Raw genomic sequence first — 19,378 nt, forward strand, 5'->3', positions numbered from 1 at the left:
ATGCTAGGTAAAGTATGTAGTTTCAACCCACTCCGAGATGTTGAACATTGCGTCTATGGATCCCAATACGTCCTAGATTGCCACTGTTATTTTGCATATTTTCCATCATAACACCGTACTCTCACTGAGAGCCTCACACAACCAAGATGCTGCAGTCGACAGACAAGCTATTGTGGTAGGGGAGGAGCAGTGAGCAACGAGAATGCTACGCAGACTCCATCTTGCTTGGACAAGTCAAGAGCAATGCATTCTCAATGCCTAGTTTGAGCAGAGATGCAGAGAAGTGCAGAGCTAGATGTGTTGCCATGTGCATCTACATCTGTTCAAGTAGGCCAACCAGCATCATCATAAGTTATGGCAAATTAAGCCACAACCTGCAGTGAATTCCCAGCCCTGGATAAGCTGGCAGAAGAGCAGCAATGCCCTCCCACACAATAGATTTTGTTTCTGACCAATACTTATATCCAAGCTTAGAAACCCTTATCTTTGTGAAGTTTCCTCCCTTCTGTTTACTACAAAACTAGTTACAAAAGAAAACAATAACATTTGTTACAATCCCCGCCGCCTTCAAAAGGCTCTTTGACAGCCATCTAATGTGGTAAAGAAAAAGATTTTTTTTTAAATATAATAGGCATGTAAGGATCATTGGCATTTCTGACTACTCTCCCGAGAATTTAAAAATTAAACATAATAAAAGCAATATAGATCATGAAACTATTGGGTTGCCGTTAATATTTTTGAACAATGTTATATTTTACGCATTTTGTAACTTTTCTTACATTTCTTTGTATTTCTCCGACAAAAAAAGGTCAGCTTGCATGAGCAGCAAAAAAGTGCTTTATTAAGGTAAGCATTGTTGTTATCTGTTTGAGCAGTCGGTACCTGGGCAAGCACAGTGTCTCCAGGTTGGAATGAGGTGGAAGCCCATGGAGAGCTCTCTCGTTCAGCAGCATGAGCTAACTCTGCCCAAGCTAGCCTTTGTGGATGCATAGATCGTAAATGCCTCACATGCCTGTAGTGCTCATGCTGTACTACTACTTTATACTCCCCGGGCTGAACTCCTTCTTACAAAATGTGCATATCACAAACATTGCTGAGACTTTTTTGCCACCTGTCCTGATGTCAAAAAACGTCCTTACCACAGATTCTTTGGCAGGCTGAGGTGCTGCAATTGCACTAGGCTACTGATCAGAATCTGATGAAGACATTTTTGAATGCCAAAACTAAAAGGTATACAAAACAAAAACACGACCTGGGATCCTATTTCTTTGAAAGCAGTAACCACACTATATACTTTATGTTTGTATATTCATAAATGTCCCTACCTGGGTCCTGTCTGTTGGGCCTGACCCCTATCTTGGTAAAACAAAAAGGTAAGCAGAGCAAGTCAAGAAGGTCACCCACACCAAAATATATAGGCAAATGAAGCAAAACCGATGGAATCTTCCTTTTGTAAATAAAGAAATCCATATGAACCAATAACAGCCCTTCCTTGAGGTGCGTTTCCTCTCCCGGACCTCTCACGAGTGTCTGGTGATCGTAAAAAGATTCCTGTTTTAAATATTGAATGAAACAATAGATAAACAATTTTTCTAAGTTAATCAACATCTATAATGTCTTACTTTGTTCAGAGTTATAAGAAAACACTGTTATTAAGTTAATTCCAAATATACTTTCTCACGAGTGGTTCACGAGAGCCGAAGAGGAAGTACAGCCCTCTCAGACTTCACGCAGGGGATTGTGTGTTTGACTCTTGCGAGATGCTCGTAGGAGTAATCAGTTTGTAAAAAAATATATATATATAACAAACATATTTAAATCCCTCTCTAATTATAGATTGGCATTAAACACTGACTGAACCTATGAAAAAGAACTCTGTACAATACTTTAAAAGGACATTTTTAACTCTACGATCTTGTGTGTGTCCCGCAAGAAGCTCACAAGACTCTCGTGAGAGTAACAAAACAGCTTAAAAATAGATTTACATGTTGAAAACTTAGAGTATATATTAAAAGTTGATCACTCTTTTTCTAAATCATAATTACTTCTTTAATCTAAAAACACCTAGAAAGTCCTTTAGAAATCTGCCATGAGATTCATAATGAACTTGCTGGAAAGATCTTTCAGTGTTACAGTTACAAGAACTGAGGAGATGGACAATCTCAATTGAAATGCTGTTGTATTACACCATAATATATTCAGGCATCCTGTTTAGAAAGATTTTGTAAACTGTGCACCTTCTCCTGTTATGTTACAATACATCGCCTCCCCCTTCCAAAACAATGTCCTCATACAGGATATATTCTTCATTCATTCTTCCATACATACACTCAAAAAATAATTAACTTTTTTTACAAACAAGAAATTCACTGGAATAAAACTAAGGTTTAAAGTAACATGTTAGTGAGGTGTGAGAAAATTATCTGTTTTTGTTCATTAAAAAAATCTTAGAAAGTCACTTTAAAAAAACTAAGGTTAAAGTAACATTATAGTTAGGTAAATTTGTCAATGACAACATTAATGTTTTGAACTAAAAATAGCATAGAAATTCACCAGTTATAGTTAGCAGCCTTAACTATAGCTTGCACCTCACCACACACTGCTTATGACCGCACATATTACATCACTCATAACATTTTCTATGTCCCCTTATATGATAACACTGATGACATCTCAAATACCATCATTGATAACTTTTATGATGACATCACTGATGAAATCACTGATAAGATCATCCAAGCTTTGTTTTTCTGCATATTGCAATATTAATTATCATGACATTAGAGCCCTGAAAGTAAGTGCAACGTAGCTCAGGAGACTATGAGGCATCATTAGTGCCACTACAGATACAACACCCTGAGGTGTAGAAAGCATGCATTATATGCAATATTACTCCCATACCATACACTTTACAGGTAGCATAGTTTCACATTAACAATCAACCACAGATATATGGGAAACTCTCACTGGGTACCGGGTTCAATCTGTTTACAACAGAAAGCCGAATTCCTAAAAATAGTGAGTCCTTTTGAAAACAAATGGCTTACTATGGACAGCTTTTATCTATATCAAAAGCCTGACATTCACTGAACCTACATTGAGAAATAAAGTTGATATCAATAGTGAACTGGGTAATGTACGCAGTGTTTACTCTATGGAGAGAGTTTACTCTATAACATGCTGTTTGTATATAGTGAAACTCTCATGTGAAATACACCAAAGAGTTTTTAAAAGTATCTACGAAGAACAGTGTACACTCTATGCAAAAGTTGGCAAAAAATCCAATATTCGCTCAAAATAAGCAATGTCTGAAGGTGTTCAAGATCATACTATCTGCAACCGTCATACTGTGGTGAAAACTGTACAGATAGCCCCTCTTCTGAAGCAAAACAAGGACATGTACACAGTGGTGGCTGGCACAGGTAAGAGCAGTGGGACAGGGTGGGGGAAGAGTCAACAGGCGACAGATAGGTCAAATTAAATGCAAAAATAAACCACTTACCTTGCGCACACCTCATCGCCGACTCAGCGCTGCGGTGAGTGCAAGGTAAGAGTTTTTTATTTAATTGTATGTATCCTGTCGTCTGTCAACTTCCCCACCCTGTCCCGCTCTGCCCCCACCCCGCCTCACCACTCTTACCTGTGCCAGCCACCACTGCATGTACATAGGTCAGTACCTGGTGTACACAGTCTTCTATGTTTTGTAGAAATTGTTATGCTGACACGAGTCTGTTTCTGCAGAACCAAAAAACTTGTGTGGAAAATAATCAACAAATGTTAACTGTCACCTGCACACAGATTTACTCTTGAATACAAATATTTATATCATGATCAATACCTCTACACAGCTATGATGAATTAAGTGCACCTGTGTTTTGTAAACACTTACAGCCATTAGCTGCACTCAGGCCTTACAAAATTAGATAGAAAAGTAATATGGTAGCTATCGCCACTCTGTAAGCTATAAAACAAACTAGCACACTCATTGGAGGATGTCATCAGTGAAGTCATCAATGATGCCATTTGAGATGTCATCACTGATGTCATAAATGTTGTCATAGAACATATCATAAGGGATGTAATATGTGAGGTCTTAAGCAGTGTGTGGCGGGAGTACAAGTTATAGTTAGTGCTGCTACTATAACTAGTGAATTTCTGTGGTTTGTTTTAGTTCAAAACATTAATGTTGTCATTGACAATTTCACATAACTATAACATAAGTTGAACCTTTGCTTTTTCCGTGAATATATATATATATATATGTGTGTGTTTGTGTCTGTGTGTGTGAGTGAATATATCAGGGCATTTGCTGATGAAGTTTATTCAGGAGAGCCCATTTGACATGTTTTTTGAATGAAGCTTTCGAAGGGTTGGATCTGATCTCAGGCAGAAGGGCATTCGAAATTCTTGGAGCAATCCCGGAGAAGGCGTTGTTGTAAGTTCTTTTCTAGTTGAATCTAGGAGGTTTTAGTGGTAGAGTATTAGAGGTTTTTAAGTTCCGACTTGAGCCAGAGAGTTCAAGTTTTTTGCCAGGTAAACTGGAGTGTTGTAGTGAATAGCTTTCTTTGTCAGGCACGATATCATGAAGTGCATCCTTGCTTCAATGGAAAGCTAGCTCAGTTGAATTAAGTCAGGTGTGATATGGTCTTGTTTTCTGGAATCCGTGATGAGTCTGGCAGAGGCATTCAAAGTAGCTCTCAGTGGAGCTAATCTAGCCTTGGGAAGCCCAGCTAGGGTCACCAAACCATATAACAGTCATGAGATAACTAGGGATTGGACTGCTGACTGGATGTTATGTTATGTTAATTGTTATGTTAATTTTGATTTCTATAGCGCACGGCTACTCCATTGGAGTGTCCCGGCGCTTTTAATTGGCGGCTCATAACCAAGAAAACATAACACAAAGACAGAATAAAAGGCGGCAGCAACAGACGGTAGGAGACGGAAATTAGAGGGTAAAGAGCCAAGTTTTTAGGCCCTTCCTGAAGGACATCAGATTGGCGGTACGATGTAAGGTCAATGGTAGGGCATTCCAGAGCTGTGGCACCCTGAGCCTAAAGGAACGCCCCCCAATTTGGGCTTTCTTTATTCGGGGAACCGTCGCAAGGAACAAAGATTCGGATCGTAAGGCACGGACCGGGCGATGAAAGCCCAACCTGCGCTGGAGATATTTCGCTCCTGACCCGAAGAGTGCCTTATGAGCCAGTGTCAATGTTTTAAACATTATCCGTTTCCGGATAGGCAGCCAATGACTCGACTGCAATAAACCGGACACTCTGGCTCGCCTATGAAGGCCAAAGATGGCGCGTGCAGCGGAATTCTGCACCACTTGCAGCCTCTGCACAAGATAATCTGGAAGGCCCAAATAAAGGACGTTGGAATAATCCAATCTGGAGACAATTAGTGCCTGCACCGTGATCCTCCTATGCTCTTCCGAGAGCAAAGGAAGAAACTTCCGGAGCATCTTGAGAATGCCGAAACATGTGCCCGTAAGACCGAGGATCTGAGATCTCATAGTCAGACCATTATCGATCTTAATCCCCAGATTTTTTGCCAGCTGGGACGCATGAGCTGGGGGGAACATATTCATTGGCCACCATGCATGCCAGTCAGGGTCCGAGGCACAGCCGAAAAACAGTACCTCGGACTTATCTGAATTACATTTGAGGCTGTTCAGATGAAACCACCTGAAAACAGCCCTACGGCATTCTCGAATGCTCTCTCCGTCAAACTCCTCACCCTTCTTACTCGTAAAGAGGAGCTGGGTATCATCGGCGTAAGAAACGATCTGGGCCCCAAAGGACTCAGCCAGTGCCGCCACGGGAGTCATAAAGATGTTAAAAAGAGTCGGGCTCAACACAGAACCCTGCGGAACCCCAACTCCCAATGGCGGCATCTCAGCAGAGCTTGGAGAGGCCCAGACCGTTTGTCGACGGCACGCTAGAAAAGACGTAAACCAGCTAAACACCGTCCCCCTCAGACCGATGTCATAAAGTCTGGCGAGGAGCCCCTCATGGGGGACGGTATCGAAGGCCGCCGACAAGTCAAGCATAACAAGCATGACTTTGCCGCCTGAATCCAGGACCTCCTTAATGGCTTCTGACACCTCCAACAACGCTGTCTCGATACTAAGGTTGGGGCAGAAGCCAGACTGGGAGGAGTGCAGCAGGCCATTGATCTCCAGAAAGTCAGAGAGCACGCTATGCACGTGCCTCTCCACGACTTTGGCCAGTGCCGGAAGGAGAGAAATAGGTCTATAATTGGCTGGCGCCTCAGGGTCTAGGCCGGGCTTCTTAAGAAGGGGGATCACCATCGCCTGCTTCCAGGTCTGCGGGACCAGTCCCTCACTCAAGGAGAGGTTCAAAAGAGGATTAACCAACGGGTTCACCACAGCCACCATCCTCGCCAGGAATTTGGCCGGACACGGGTCTAGCGGGGACCCAGATTTGAGAGTAGATAAAAAAGCCAGTGACGCAGAGATGGAAATAGGCAGGAAAACAGCCAAGACCGGATCCACAGTGGTCTGCAGCGCAGGGCCCACCCCAAAACTGGGGGAGACTTCGACCAACCTCATAGGAAAAGAATCCTGAATCAATTTAATTTTGGCCGTGAAGAAGTTGGCCAAGTCGCACACCCAAGAATCTAGGGGAGCAACCTGGGAAGGGTTAGTCCGAGGGGTCGTGAATTCCCTCACGATAAAAAAGATCTCCTTACTTGAATTAGAGGCTGCCTCTATCCTCCTAGCAAAGTAACTCCTCTTCTCATGTAGGATGTCACGGTGATAGATTTTAATCTCCGTCCTGTATACAAGTCTGGCCGACGGATCGTATTGTGCGCACCAGGCCCTCTCGGCCACCTTGCACTGCCGACGAGATGCCGACAGTGCTTCCGAGAACCATGGAGCGGAAACCCGCTTCGGGGTCAGCCGAGGGGTTAGTACAGGAGCTAAGTCATTTAGCCTGTCAGTCAACCACGCTTGCAGAGACTCTAGATCCCGCTCTAGGTCACCCGAGAGAGGGCAGGGATGGTCAAGAGATGCCTGTGCTAACATCTCAGGGGTCACCCAATGCAGCGCCCTGGAGTGAGGTCCGTGCTGTCTCGGCGCAATACACGGGAGTTTCTTCATACCCGGCATATAAAACCTAGCCAACCTATGGTCGGACCAGAGTACCGGGAGAAGTTCAATACCCTCTAAAGGGGTTGAGGAAAAAACCTGATCCAGGGTATGACCCCTATCGTGTGTTGGGCCGACAAGAAAAGGGGCAAGGCCAAGGGGAGCCGTAATATCGAGGAGCTTATTCACATCCGGATCCTCTCCCACTTCCAGATGGAAGTTGAAATCTCCCGCCAGTACGCAATGCTCAGCACTCAAGGCCAGCCCTGAAATAACTGCCTGCAGTTCATCAAAAAAGGATCCAACCGGTCCAGGAGGTCTATAGACTAATGTCCTCAGGAGCACTGGTGGCTCGCATAGGGTGTGCTTCGGGGTGGTGGGGCGTGGTGGGAGAGGGGCAGGGTGGGGGGGTAGCAAACTTGGACATACGATGGAACGGAGGAAAGTAATTATTAGTTCCTCCGTTCCGTCGTATGTCCGAGTTTTCCACCCACCCTGCCTCTCCCCCGCCCGCTTCACCGCCCCTAGTACACCCTATGCGAGCCGCCACTGCTCAGGAGGTAAGAAAGGCTTGATTTTCCTAAGAGTGTTAAGCTGATGATTGGCACTCCTAATGGTAGCACTGATGTGTGCTCACATATTTAGGTTTTTGTCAAGGGTGATGCCTAAAGAACTAGCAGAGTCAAAAATAGGAGGGGTGAAGTTGAATGCGGTAAGTTGTTTGATCCAGTTGTGTGTAGGTGCCAAGTGGTTATGGAGGGTAATCAGGAGAAATTCTGTTTTGAGGGTATTTAGTAACAGATGATTAAGCGTTAACCATTGTAAAGTTTTTTGAAGCGCACCATTAAGAGTTTTTATGTCATTTGGAGAGGAAACCTTTGAATAAAGTTGAGTCTATCTGCTTGCATATGGTATTGAATGCTAGCACAGTTCAGAATAACATATAGAGGTTCCATGAAGAGGTTGAAGAGCATGGGAGAGAGTGCCGAACCTTGAGATACCCCAATAGTGATCGGGGTACAAGCAGCAAGCGATTTGTTGACTTTGATTCTTTGGGCACGGTTATGTAGGAAAGAGGTCAACCAATTAAAGACAGGGCCAGATAACCCCATCCTATGTTAAAGAAGAGCAATCAAGTTATCAGGTTTGATAGTGTCAAATGCAAAGGACAAGTCAAGAAGGATCAGAAGACAAGGAACATCTTGGTCAAGAGACCTCACAGGTCATCAACATGCAAGCTGTTTCTGTACTGTGCCCTGCTCTATATATATATATATATATATATATATATATATATATATATATATATATATATCCAAAACTTGCAGCTCCCAAATGCGGAAAGAACCAGTGGAGACCCAGTGTTAGGCAGCAGATTTATTTTCGAACAGCAGCCTGCCCGCAGGTGCTCCTTTGGCAAGTTGAAATGAATGCACCATGTGTCACAGCCAAACGCGTTTCGAGAATGAAACCTCTTCATCAGTGGCTTTGTGGAAAGACAGGGTGAAAAGCGTCTACCGGCACTTCTTTACTTTTAGCTTCTACCCGCCCCTGTGGGCGTGGCCCTCGGGCCTCCTGGGAGATGTAGTCCGTGCCAAGTCTTACCCCAGTGGGTGCGCTTCACCATGTTCAAAATGTCACTAAAATCTTGGTGTCTTGACTCTGGGTCCCTGCTATGCTTTAATGATGCTGTTCCTGCTGTGAGCATAACACCTTACTGCTCAGGTGCATGCTCTGTCTCCCACCGCTCGTTAGCAGCTTCAGTGACGCTGCTGCGGCCCCGCTCCAAACAGCAGTCGGCTCTTCCCACGACCCTGGCAGGCCGTTATAAATCCAAAACTTGCAGCTCCCAAATGCGGAAAGAACCAGTGGAGACCCAGTGTTAGGCAGCAGATTTATTTTCGAACAGCAGCCTGCCCGCAGGTGCTCCTTTGGCAAGTTGAAATGAATGCACCATGTGTCACAGCCAAACGCGTTTCGAGAATGAAACCTCTTCATCAGTGGCTTTGTGGAAAGACAGGGTGAAAAGCGTCTACCGGCACTTCTTTACTTTTAGCTTCTACCCGCCCCTGTAAATAAATCTGCTGCCTAACACTGGGTCTCCACTGGTTCTTTCCGCATTTGGGAGCTGCAAGTTTTGGATTTATAACGGCCTGCCAGGGTCGTGGGAAGAGCCGACTGCTGTTTGGAGCGGGGCCGCAGCAGCGTCACTGAAGCTGCTAACGAGCGGTGGGAGACAGAGCATGCACCTGAGCAGTAAGGTGTTATGCTCACAGCAGGAACAGCATCATTAAAGCATAGCAGGGACCCGGAGTCAAGACACCAAGATTTTAGTGACATTTTGAACATGGTGAAGTGCACCCACTGGGGTAAGACTTGGCACGGACTACATCTCCAAGGAGGCCCGAGGGCCACGCCCACAGGGGCGGGTAGAAGCTAAAAGTAAAGAAGTGCCGGTAGACGCTTTTCACCCTGTCTTTCCACAAAGCCACTGATGAAGAGGTTTCATTCTCGAAACGCGTTTGGCTGTGACACATGGTGCATTCATTTCAACTTGCCAAAGGAGCACCTGCGGGCAGGCTGCTGTTCGAAAATAAATCTGCTGCCTAACACTGGGTCTCCACTGGTTCTTTCCGCATTTGGGAGCTGCAAGTTTTGGATTTATAACGGCCTGCCAGGGTCGTGGGAAGAGCCGACTGCTGTTTGGAGCGGGGCCGCAGCAGCGTCACTGAAGCTGCTAACGAGCGGTGGGAGACAGAGCATGCACCTGAGCAGTAAGGTGTTATGCTCACAGCAGGAACAGCATCATTAAAGCATAGCAGGGACCCGGAGTCAAGACACCAAGATTTTAGTGACATTTTGAACATGGTGAAGCGCACCCACTGGGGTAAGACTTGGCACGGACTACATCTCCCAGGAGGCCCGAGGGCCACGCCCACAGGGGCGGGTAGAAGCTAAAAGTAAAGAAGTGCCGGTAGACGCTTTTCACCCTGTCTTTCCACAAAGCCACTGATGAAGAGGTTTCATTCTCGAAACGCGTTTGGCTGTGACACATGGTGCATTCATTTCAACTTGCCAAAGGAGCACCTGCGGGCAGGCTGCTGTTCGAAAATAAATCTGCTGCCTAACACTGGGTCTCCACTGGTTCTTTCCGCATTTGGGAGCTGCAAGTTTTGGATTTATAACGGCCTGCCAGGGTCGTGGGAAGAGCCGACTGCTGTTTGGAGCGGGGCCGCAGCAGCGTCACTGAAGCTGCTAACGAGCGGTGGGAGACAGAGCATGCACCTGAGCAGTAAGGTGTTATGCTCACAGCAGGAACAGCATCATTAAAGCATAGCAGGGACCCGGAGTCAAGACACCAAGATTTTAGTGACATTTTGAACATGGTGAAGCGCACCCACTGGGGTAAGACTTGGCACGGACTACATCTCCCAGGAGGCCCGAGGGCCACGCCCACAGGGGCGGGTAGAAGCTAAAAGTAAAGAAGTGCCGGTAGACGCTTTTCACCCTGTCTTTCCACAAAGCCACTGATGAAGAGGTTTCATTCTCGAAACGCGTTTGGCTGTGACACATGGTGCATTCATTTCAACTTGCCAAAGGAGCACCTGCGGGCAGGCTGCTGTTCGAAAATAAATCTGCTGCCTAACACTGGGTCTCCACTGGTTCTTTCCGCATTTGGGAGCTGCAAGTTTTGGATATATATATATATAACCCACTGGCGGTCGTCAGTAGGTAGTTATAGTTAGGACCTAATTTCCATAGGAAATCTGCAACATTCTATTTGGAATAACTTTGGCGCCGGTGGTCGAATCTTTGCGAATTTCTCCAAGAAAATGGCCTGCTCCGCTCCTTCCCTGAAAGCTTGGGGGTGATTCGTGAAGCAGGGGCAGAGAAAAAAGGGGGTCCCAAAACATGTTTTCCCCATGCAATTTTCTATTGGACCTTTAGCCAAGGCTACAGCCTGATCAGCTGAACGGAATTACACCAAATTTGGCAAAAGTGTAGAGTTCTGTTCGCAGATCATGATTGTTGTTGAATGGTGTAAATCCGTTCAGTAGTTCCTGAGAAAATCATAATTAAAATCATAAGTATATCTATAGGAGCTTACAGTACGCGTACCTTCCCGAGCACGAGCTGCATGCTGATTGGATGTCAACTGTCTGTCAACACTCCAAACCAGGAAGTGTTGGCAGCCATCTTGTGCCTCGGTAGAACCGGGGCACAAGAAAGCAGAAAACAAACATGCAAAACACGCAAAGGGGCAGAGTTGACACACCCTGACCCCCTAGGCCTGCTCAGGGGGTCACACAAGGACCCCCAAGGCCAAATTGTTTTAAAAAAATGTAAAAATCGCAGGGTACGCGCACGTACGCGTACCCCATGAAAAAAAAAACCCGCTCTGCTTTTTTCAAAATAGGCCCCCAGGGGGACCAAATCCCGGGGGCATATTTTTAAAAATGTGAGGGCTATATAAACACATTTGATAGAATAAACATCACTGTGCCAGTGAATACTGTTGTCATGTGTCACCCGGACACTGAATAGTGCGACTGTGGCTGATGCAACCATGTGAAGAGTGGTGGGTTCCTCACCCGCTGTGGCCACCTAAGCGGGCGCCACATTTGATTGGATTGATGAGTGAATGAGTTTGCAGCGCTAGATGACAGCTCCTGTATAGAGCTATGCAGCCATGTAGCGCAGACAAGCCCATTCCGGTGATGGAAAGAGCACGGCTGGAAGCACGGGGCCTTGCCTTGCTTGGGGCAGCTGCTGTACAGAGCCATGCAGCCCTGTAGCGCCTAGGAGGCGACGTGCCCTTCCAGCTAAAGCAGCCATGCATGCCACGTAGCGCCTAGGAGGCAGCGGCCCTTTCAGCGCTAGCATGGTCCAAGCACAGACCCTGGTGATGGATGGGGCCTTGCCTTGCATGGGGGCGGCTCCTGTTTAGATGCTATGCAGCAGAGTAGCGCCTAGGAGCGCTAGCATGCAAATTAAGAACTAGGCATATCATCACCGTGCACTTCCTTAAATGCGAGGGCAGGGAGACATGTCCGCCTCCATAACCACCAGCCACTGTCCTGTTTAAAAAGTTGCGATCATCATATTACCACTGACTTGCTGCTGCTGCAGGGTCAGGGCAAGCTGAATGTTCCTGCTCTGGTTCGGAGCCTTGCCTTGTATTCTACGGAAGCCTTAAAGGGTCTATCCTGCCCTGCATCACTTCGCTCCAGGTTGACCCTCATGGTGGCTGCCCAGATGTTCGAGTTGCATGGTCAGTAATGTACAGAAAGTGTCAGAGGCCACGGAGGCGATAGCAGTAGGCGCTATGCAGTGACATTACACCTACAACAAGTCAGGACTATGGGCTTTGTCAGTGGTTGTTAGTTGCATATATTAAATAGACACCAACTACGGGGGAAAAGGACCCCTAACGTGCTGCACTGAAAGCGATTACTAAAAATAAACAAAAAAACGCACGAGTGGTGCACGCGCGCCACTGCAAGCATATGTCTTCAATTATCACAGCGTGACGGCCGCGATAATTGAAGATATATGGCCTTCTGGTGCGTGTAACCGACATCAATAGGCCATGGGCGGAGCTACGCGACCGCCTATGGCCTATTGCGTGTTCTGTTACAAGAAACGTCAGTACTGCATCTTTGAGCACACTACTGATCCTGAAAATAAATTCTAACCATACTTACAGTAACTTGAATTTCCTTCCCTAGGCTAACGTTGACTGGTTTAAAAATCGCGGGGTACGCGTAGGTACGCGTGGTTTCTAAGTGTGGAGTTTTGGAACTTTATAAAATGCCTCTAAAATCAGCCGAACTATGAATTCCGATTTACTCACCTTTTATCAGGAGAGACCTCCGTGCTGCATCTTTCAGCCCACTACTGATCCTGAAAAGTAATTCTAATCGTAGTTATAGTAACCTGAATTTCCTTCCATAGGATATCATTGCCTGCTATATAAAATATATATAAATTAAAAAAATATTTTAAAAAATATATAATACAATTTCAATATTTTTAAATACATTTATTTTTCAATTTATATAAAAAATAGGTAATGTAATTTAAAAAATAAAATATCTAAAAATAAATAATTTAAAATAATGTAGTAAATCAGTATAAAAAAAACAATGAATACATTTAAAAATTATTATTTACAAAACCTTTGAAATTCACTGAAAAAACCATAGGTTTCACACACGTTATAGTTAGCATGACATTTCACTCCATTGAAACTCCCCTGTTATAGTTAGTTCAGCTAACTATAACTCGCGCGCCCGCAATGCACTGCTGATGACGTCACATATTACATCACTCATGACATGGTCAGTGACATCACTCATGACATCACTGATGACATCTCAAATGACATCCCTAATGACATCACTGATGACATCATCCTTGTGGCAGACCTCCTCTCACCGTAATATAACCTTTGATACACATGATCAAAAATAGAAACAAAAATGTTCAAAACAATGGAGATACCAATTCCAGTTAGAACAACCTATTCAGTAATTCAAAAATCTAATACACATCCAGTCATTCACTAACAGTTCTAAATAGGCACTCATACATGTACTCACTCATCATATGTGCTCATACACCTATACATCTTATTACACACCAACACTCATCTATAGAGTTACTCACACACATACCCACACATGCAAATAAACTATCAAACATCCACTTACTTGCATATACAGCTATACACCCACCACTACACTAATTTCTACAGAATCGTACACATACTTACTCTCTTAAACAATCACTTATACGAACACATACTTATTTATACAGGAACTCTTACAATCTCTCGCTCTCACATATACTCATTTATATACATCGATACTCACATATACTAGTTTAAAACATATGTAGTTACTCATAAAGATACTATTGAGACAGTCATTCACTCACTAACACACCCATACACACACTCATCCACCCATACAGTCCTGCACACATGCTGTCTTCAAAACACATACAAACAGTGAGTCAGTCATTCATGCATCTGTGCACTAAGTAATACTCCCCACCGAACCATACAGACACTCATTCTGATTCTCACAAAAACAACTAATAACCCATATACACACTCATGTAGCTACTTACCAACCCATGCAGCTACTTATATACAAAGTGAGACACTGATACAGATATTTAAATATTTAAAGATTACTCGCTAATACACCTATTCACTAAGATATACTTAATAAGTCAGTTATATAATCAATTTTTAAAAAAAAAACATCAATTTGGACACTTATTTACCCAATTAATCTTCCATCGACCTTCAGATATACATATATAAAAAATATTTATTTATTTTTCAGAAAGACACACATTCACTGGATGATGTCATCAGGGATGTCATTTGAGATGTCATCCGTCATGTCATGAGTGATGTCACTGACCATGTCATGAGTGATGTAATATGTGACATCATCAGCAGTGCCTTGCGGGCGCGCAAATTATAGTTAGCTGAACTAACTATAACGGGGGAATTTCATTAGTTTTGTATGAGTGAAATGTCATGCTAACTATAACATGTGTGAAACCTGTGGTTTTTTCAGTGAATATATGTATATATATATATATATATATATATATATACATATATTCACTGAAAAAACCATAGGTTATAGACCATATATAGGGGCTCATTAGGATGGCGGACGGAAGAGCCACCGCGGCCCTGGAGTAGGCGGAAAAAGCCTTTTCCGTGTCTGCCTGCCGCGGATACTCCGTCCGCCATATCAGGATAGGAAAACGTGTCAAATTTCCGTCCGCGACGGAAAAGCACGCTCCGCCGCCGAACTACACACGAGACCGTGGCGGACGGAACACATCCGGAGGCCCCGCCGTACGTACTGACGTCGAAGACCGTCCCCCAAATCAAGATGGCGGAAAATACACATAAAACCGCAGCGGAAAAACAACCTGTCTGAACACGGCGGAATCCCCACTGCGAAGATAGGTGACATAGCAGAGATACCCACCGCAAGCTGACCACCACCATGGACCCAGCGCTACACGCTTTCCCGATGCTCTTCGCGATCCACCACGTCCTAGTCATGGCCCACCATGGACGACGACGCAGGTAAGGCACAAACCATTGGCTGTCTGCAGGGGAATACCAGTAAGGGACGTGATGTAGGGAGGGGGAGTGTCATGTTACCGAAACCACTGATGAGAAGCAAATACAAATACACATTAGTAGTACGCAAGCAGGAATGACAACGACAGACCACGAGACCTGATAGACTACCTTTATTGTACAAAATAGGGGTATAATCACAGTGTATGCGTGAGCATGGGCAAAGTGGGCACCACAGCAGCTACATCATTGGCAGTCAACGAGAGGGCAGAATGCAGTATCAGAGCATCAACAGGGCATTGTGGAGTACAGAGCAGGTACATCATAGGCAGTAAACGAGAGGGCAGAATGCAGTATCAGAGCATCAACAGGGCATTGTGGAGTACAGAGCAGGTACATCATAGGCAGTAAACGAGAGGGCAGAATGCAGTATCAGAGCATCAACAGGGCATTGTGGAGTACAGAGCAGGTACATCATAGGCAGTAAACGAGAGGGCAGAATGCAGTATCAGAGCATCAACAGGGCATTGTGGAGTACAGAGCAGGTACATCATAGGCAGTAAACGAGAGGGCAGAATGCAGTATCAGAGCATCAACAGGGCATTGTGGAGTACAGAGCAGGTACATCAGAGCAGGTAACGAGAGGGCAGAATGCAGTATCAGAGCATCAACAGGGCATTGTGGAGTACAGAGCAGGTACATCAGAGCAGGTAACGAGAGGGCAGAATGCAGTATCAGAGCATCAACAGGGCATTGTGGAGTACAGAGCAGGTACATCATAGGCAGTAAACGAGAGGGCAGAATGCAGTATCAGAGCATCAACAGGGCATTGTGCAGTACAGAGCAGGTACATCAGAGCAGGTAACGAGAGGGCAGAATGCAGTATCAGAGCATCAACAGGGCATTGTGGAGTACAGAACAGGTCCATCAGAGGCAGCACGTGAGAGGGGCTAAGTGCATCAACAGTCCATTGCACAGAACAGGTCCATCAGAGGCAGCACGTGAGAGGGGCTAAGTGCATCAACAGTCCATTGCACAGAACAGGCCCATCAGAGGCAGCACGTGAGAGGGGCTAAGTGCATCAACAGTCCATTGCACAGAACAGGCCCATCAGAGGCAGCACGTGAGAGGGGCTAAGTGCATCAACAGTCCATTGCACAGAACAGGCCCATCAGAGGCAGCACGTGAGAGGGGCAGAATGCAGTATCAGAGCATCAACAGGGCATTGTGGAGTACAGAGCAGGTACATCATAGGCAGTAAACGAGAGGGCAGAATGCAGTATCAGAGCATCAACAGGGCATTGTGCAGTACAGAGCAGGTACATCAGAGCAGGTAACGAGAGGGCAGAATGCAGTATCAGAGCATCAACAGGGCATTGTGGAGTACAGAACAGGTCCATCAGAGGCAGCACGTGAGAGGGGCTAAGTGCATCAACAGTCCATTGCACAGAACAGGTCCATCAGAGGCAGCACGTGAGAGGGGCTAAGTGCATCAACAGTCCATTGCACAGAACAGGCCCATCAGAGGCAGCACGTGAGAGGGGCTAAGTGCATCAACAGTCCATTGCACAGAACAGGCCCATCAGAGGCAGCACGTGAGAGGGGCTAAGTGCATCAACAGTCCATTGCACAGAACAGGCCCATCAGAGGCAGCACGTGAGAGGGGCAGAATGCAGTATCAGAGCATCAACAGGGCATTGTGGAGTACAGAGCAGGTACATCATAGGCAGTAAACGAGAGGGCAGAATGCAGTATCAGAGCATCAACAGGGCATTGTGCAGTACAGAGCAGGTACATCAGAGCAGGTAACGAGAGGGCAGAATGCAGTATCAGAGCATCAACAGGGCATTGTGCAGTACAGAGCAGGTACATCAGAGCAGGTAACGAGAGGGCAGAATGCAGTATCAGAGCATCAACAGGGCATTGTGCAGTACAGAGCAGGTACATCATAGGCAGTAAACGAGAGGGCAGAATGCAGTATCAGAGCATCAACAGGGCATTGTGCAGTACAGAGCAGGTACATCAGAGGCTGCACAACTACGTGTCCCTACCAACCCGTCACAGGGACCACAAGAGTGCCACGCAGTTCTCAATGGACACACCATGTGAAGTAACATTTGAGTGAAGTGTACAGCACCTCACATCACAGAATCAGGGGGACTGCGTGAACTACCTGCCTCGGACACACTGGCAGCACCAGCAACAGGAGTGTGAGACACAGCCACAGCCCGAGTGACACACACATGGGCCACGGACCCAGACACACTGGCAGCACCAGCAACAGGAGTGTGAGACACAGCCACAGCCCGAGTGACACACACATGGGCCACGGACCCAGACACACTGGCAGCACCAGCAACAGGAGTGTGAGACACAGCCACAGATGTAGTCACTGACACGTGAGCCACTGACCCAGACAGACTGCCAGCACCAGAAACAGGAGTGTGCAACACAGCCACAGATCTCCTAACTGACACGTGAGCCATAGACCCAGATACCCTGCCAGGATCTGCAACAGGAGAGGGCACAACTGACACTGTGCCACCATCTGATACATGAGAGTCAACTGCACCAGCGCCACTGGGACAACTGAAATGATGAGCCACAGGGCTGTATGGGCCAGGAGGCAGGGTGGGCCTGGGAGCTGGGGATAGCTCACCTAGAGCCAAATCGGGGTTGGCAGGTGTCAATGGTGTGTGTCTGCGTTTCTTAGGGAGGTGTGAGTGCACCCTGGACAGGACTGGACTGCCAAGTGGTGGGGACTCCAAAGAATCACCACCCAGCATAGGTGGAGCAACTGCTGCCGGGGATCTGGTTTCTGGGGACGTGCTGGAGCCTGCTTGTCGTTTGCTCTGTGCCTGCCGCCTAGACTCGGAATGATGTGTAATGGGGGATGCAACAACAGGGGACACCCACCTCTGCTTCTGACTGGCCTGGATGGGAGTGGAGGTATGGGGGGACTCCGCCGCGGAGACATCAGTTTGGCGTGTAGTAGAAAACATCAGCCTCAGTGCAGCCAGGGGTGAAGTATGCCTGTCCTTGATAGCGCCATTGTCCATGCTAGATGCCTTGTCCGTAGGATGTGCCTTATCCTTAGGTGGAGTGTTGTCTCTGGATGTAGCCTGTGCCCTGCTCGCCGCCCTGTTCCTGCCAGCAGGCTTGTCGTCTGTGGTGCACCTGTCTCCAGCAGACACCTGCTCTCTGTGTGTGTCCCTGCCCTTGGGAGTGGTCCTATCCACTGCTGTGGGCCTGCTCTTGGGAGTCTCCCTGCTCTTAGTAGGTGCCTTAGTCTTCTCACTGTCCTTGGGAGTGTCCCTTACCTCTGCTGTGGGCCTGCTCTTGGGAGTCTCCCTGCTCTTAGTAGGTGCCTTAGTCTTCTCACTGTCCTTGGGAGTGTCCCTTACCTCTGCTGTGGGCCTGCTCTTGGGAGTCTCCCTGCTCTTAGTAGGTGCCTTAGTCTTCTCACTGTCCTTGGGAGTGTCCCTCACCTCTGCTGTGGGCCTGCTCTTGGGAGTCTCCCTGCTCTTAGTAGGTGCCTTAGTCTTCTCACTGTCCTTGGGAGTGTCCCTTACCTCTGCTGTGGGCCTGCTCTTGGGAGTCTCCCTGCTCTTAGTAGGTGCCTTTGTCTTCTGACTGGCCTTGTCCAAGGAACAGTCCATGGACATGTGAGTATCCCTTGCCTTGGGAGTACCTTTCGTGTTGAATGCCTGTGTAGCTCCGGAAGGCATGTCCCCCAACAACACTTGTGGATCCTGTGTGTGTACTCCAGTGCATCTGACGTCGTCTACCTGAACAGATTTAGCTGATCTAGGGAATGGGGTCTGTGCCCTGCGTGCCCTGACGTGCTGTCTGACGCTGCTTCTAGTGCAATGACCTGTATTTGAGTCCTGCTCAGAATAATCACTACCCCCTGAGACATCCAGCGGTGTAGATGGGGAAACAGAAGTAGCACCCTGTTCGTTCGACTGTACTATTGCAGACGACACACTGCTTGCCAATGACTGCACTGTCCTGTGTAGACCTGCAAGATCGCCATGCATCCCTTCCATGAATGCCACCACCTGCCCCAACTTCCTATCATGGTCCTGGAAAGCATTTGTCATATTGGTCTGCCCCACACACAGCTGTCGCAGCAGATCAACGGC

General features: G+C 46.5%; 1 long non-coding RNA gene across 1 annotated transcript in view; it reads left to right on the forward strand.

Annotated features, from left to right (window-relative positions):
• The window catches only part of LOC144819501 (uncharacterized), a 191,844-nt gene that overhangs the window by 140,501 nt on the left and 31,965 nt on the right, over window positions 1–19,378 (forward strand). The window lies entirely within an intron of this gene.

Source organism: Lissotriton helveticus, chromosome 2_1 (assembly GCF_964261635.1).
Source record: "Lissotriton helveticus chromosome 2_1, aLisHel1.1, whole genome shotgun sequence".
Taxonomy (NCBI): Eukaryota; Metazoa; Chordata; class Amphibia; order Caudata; family Salamandridae; genus Lissotriton; species Lissotriton helveticus.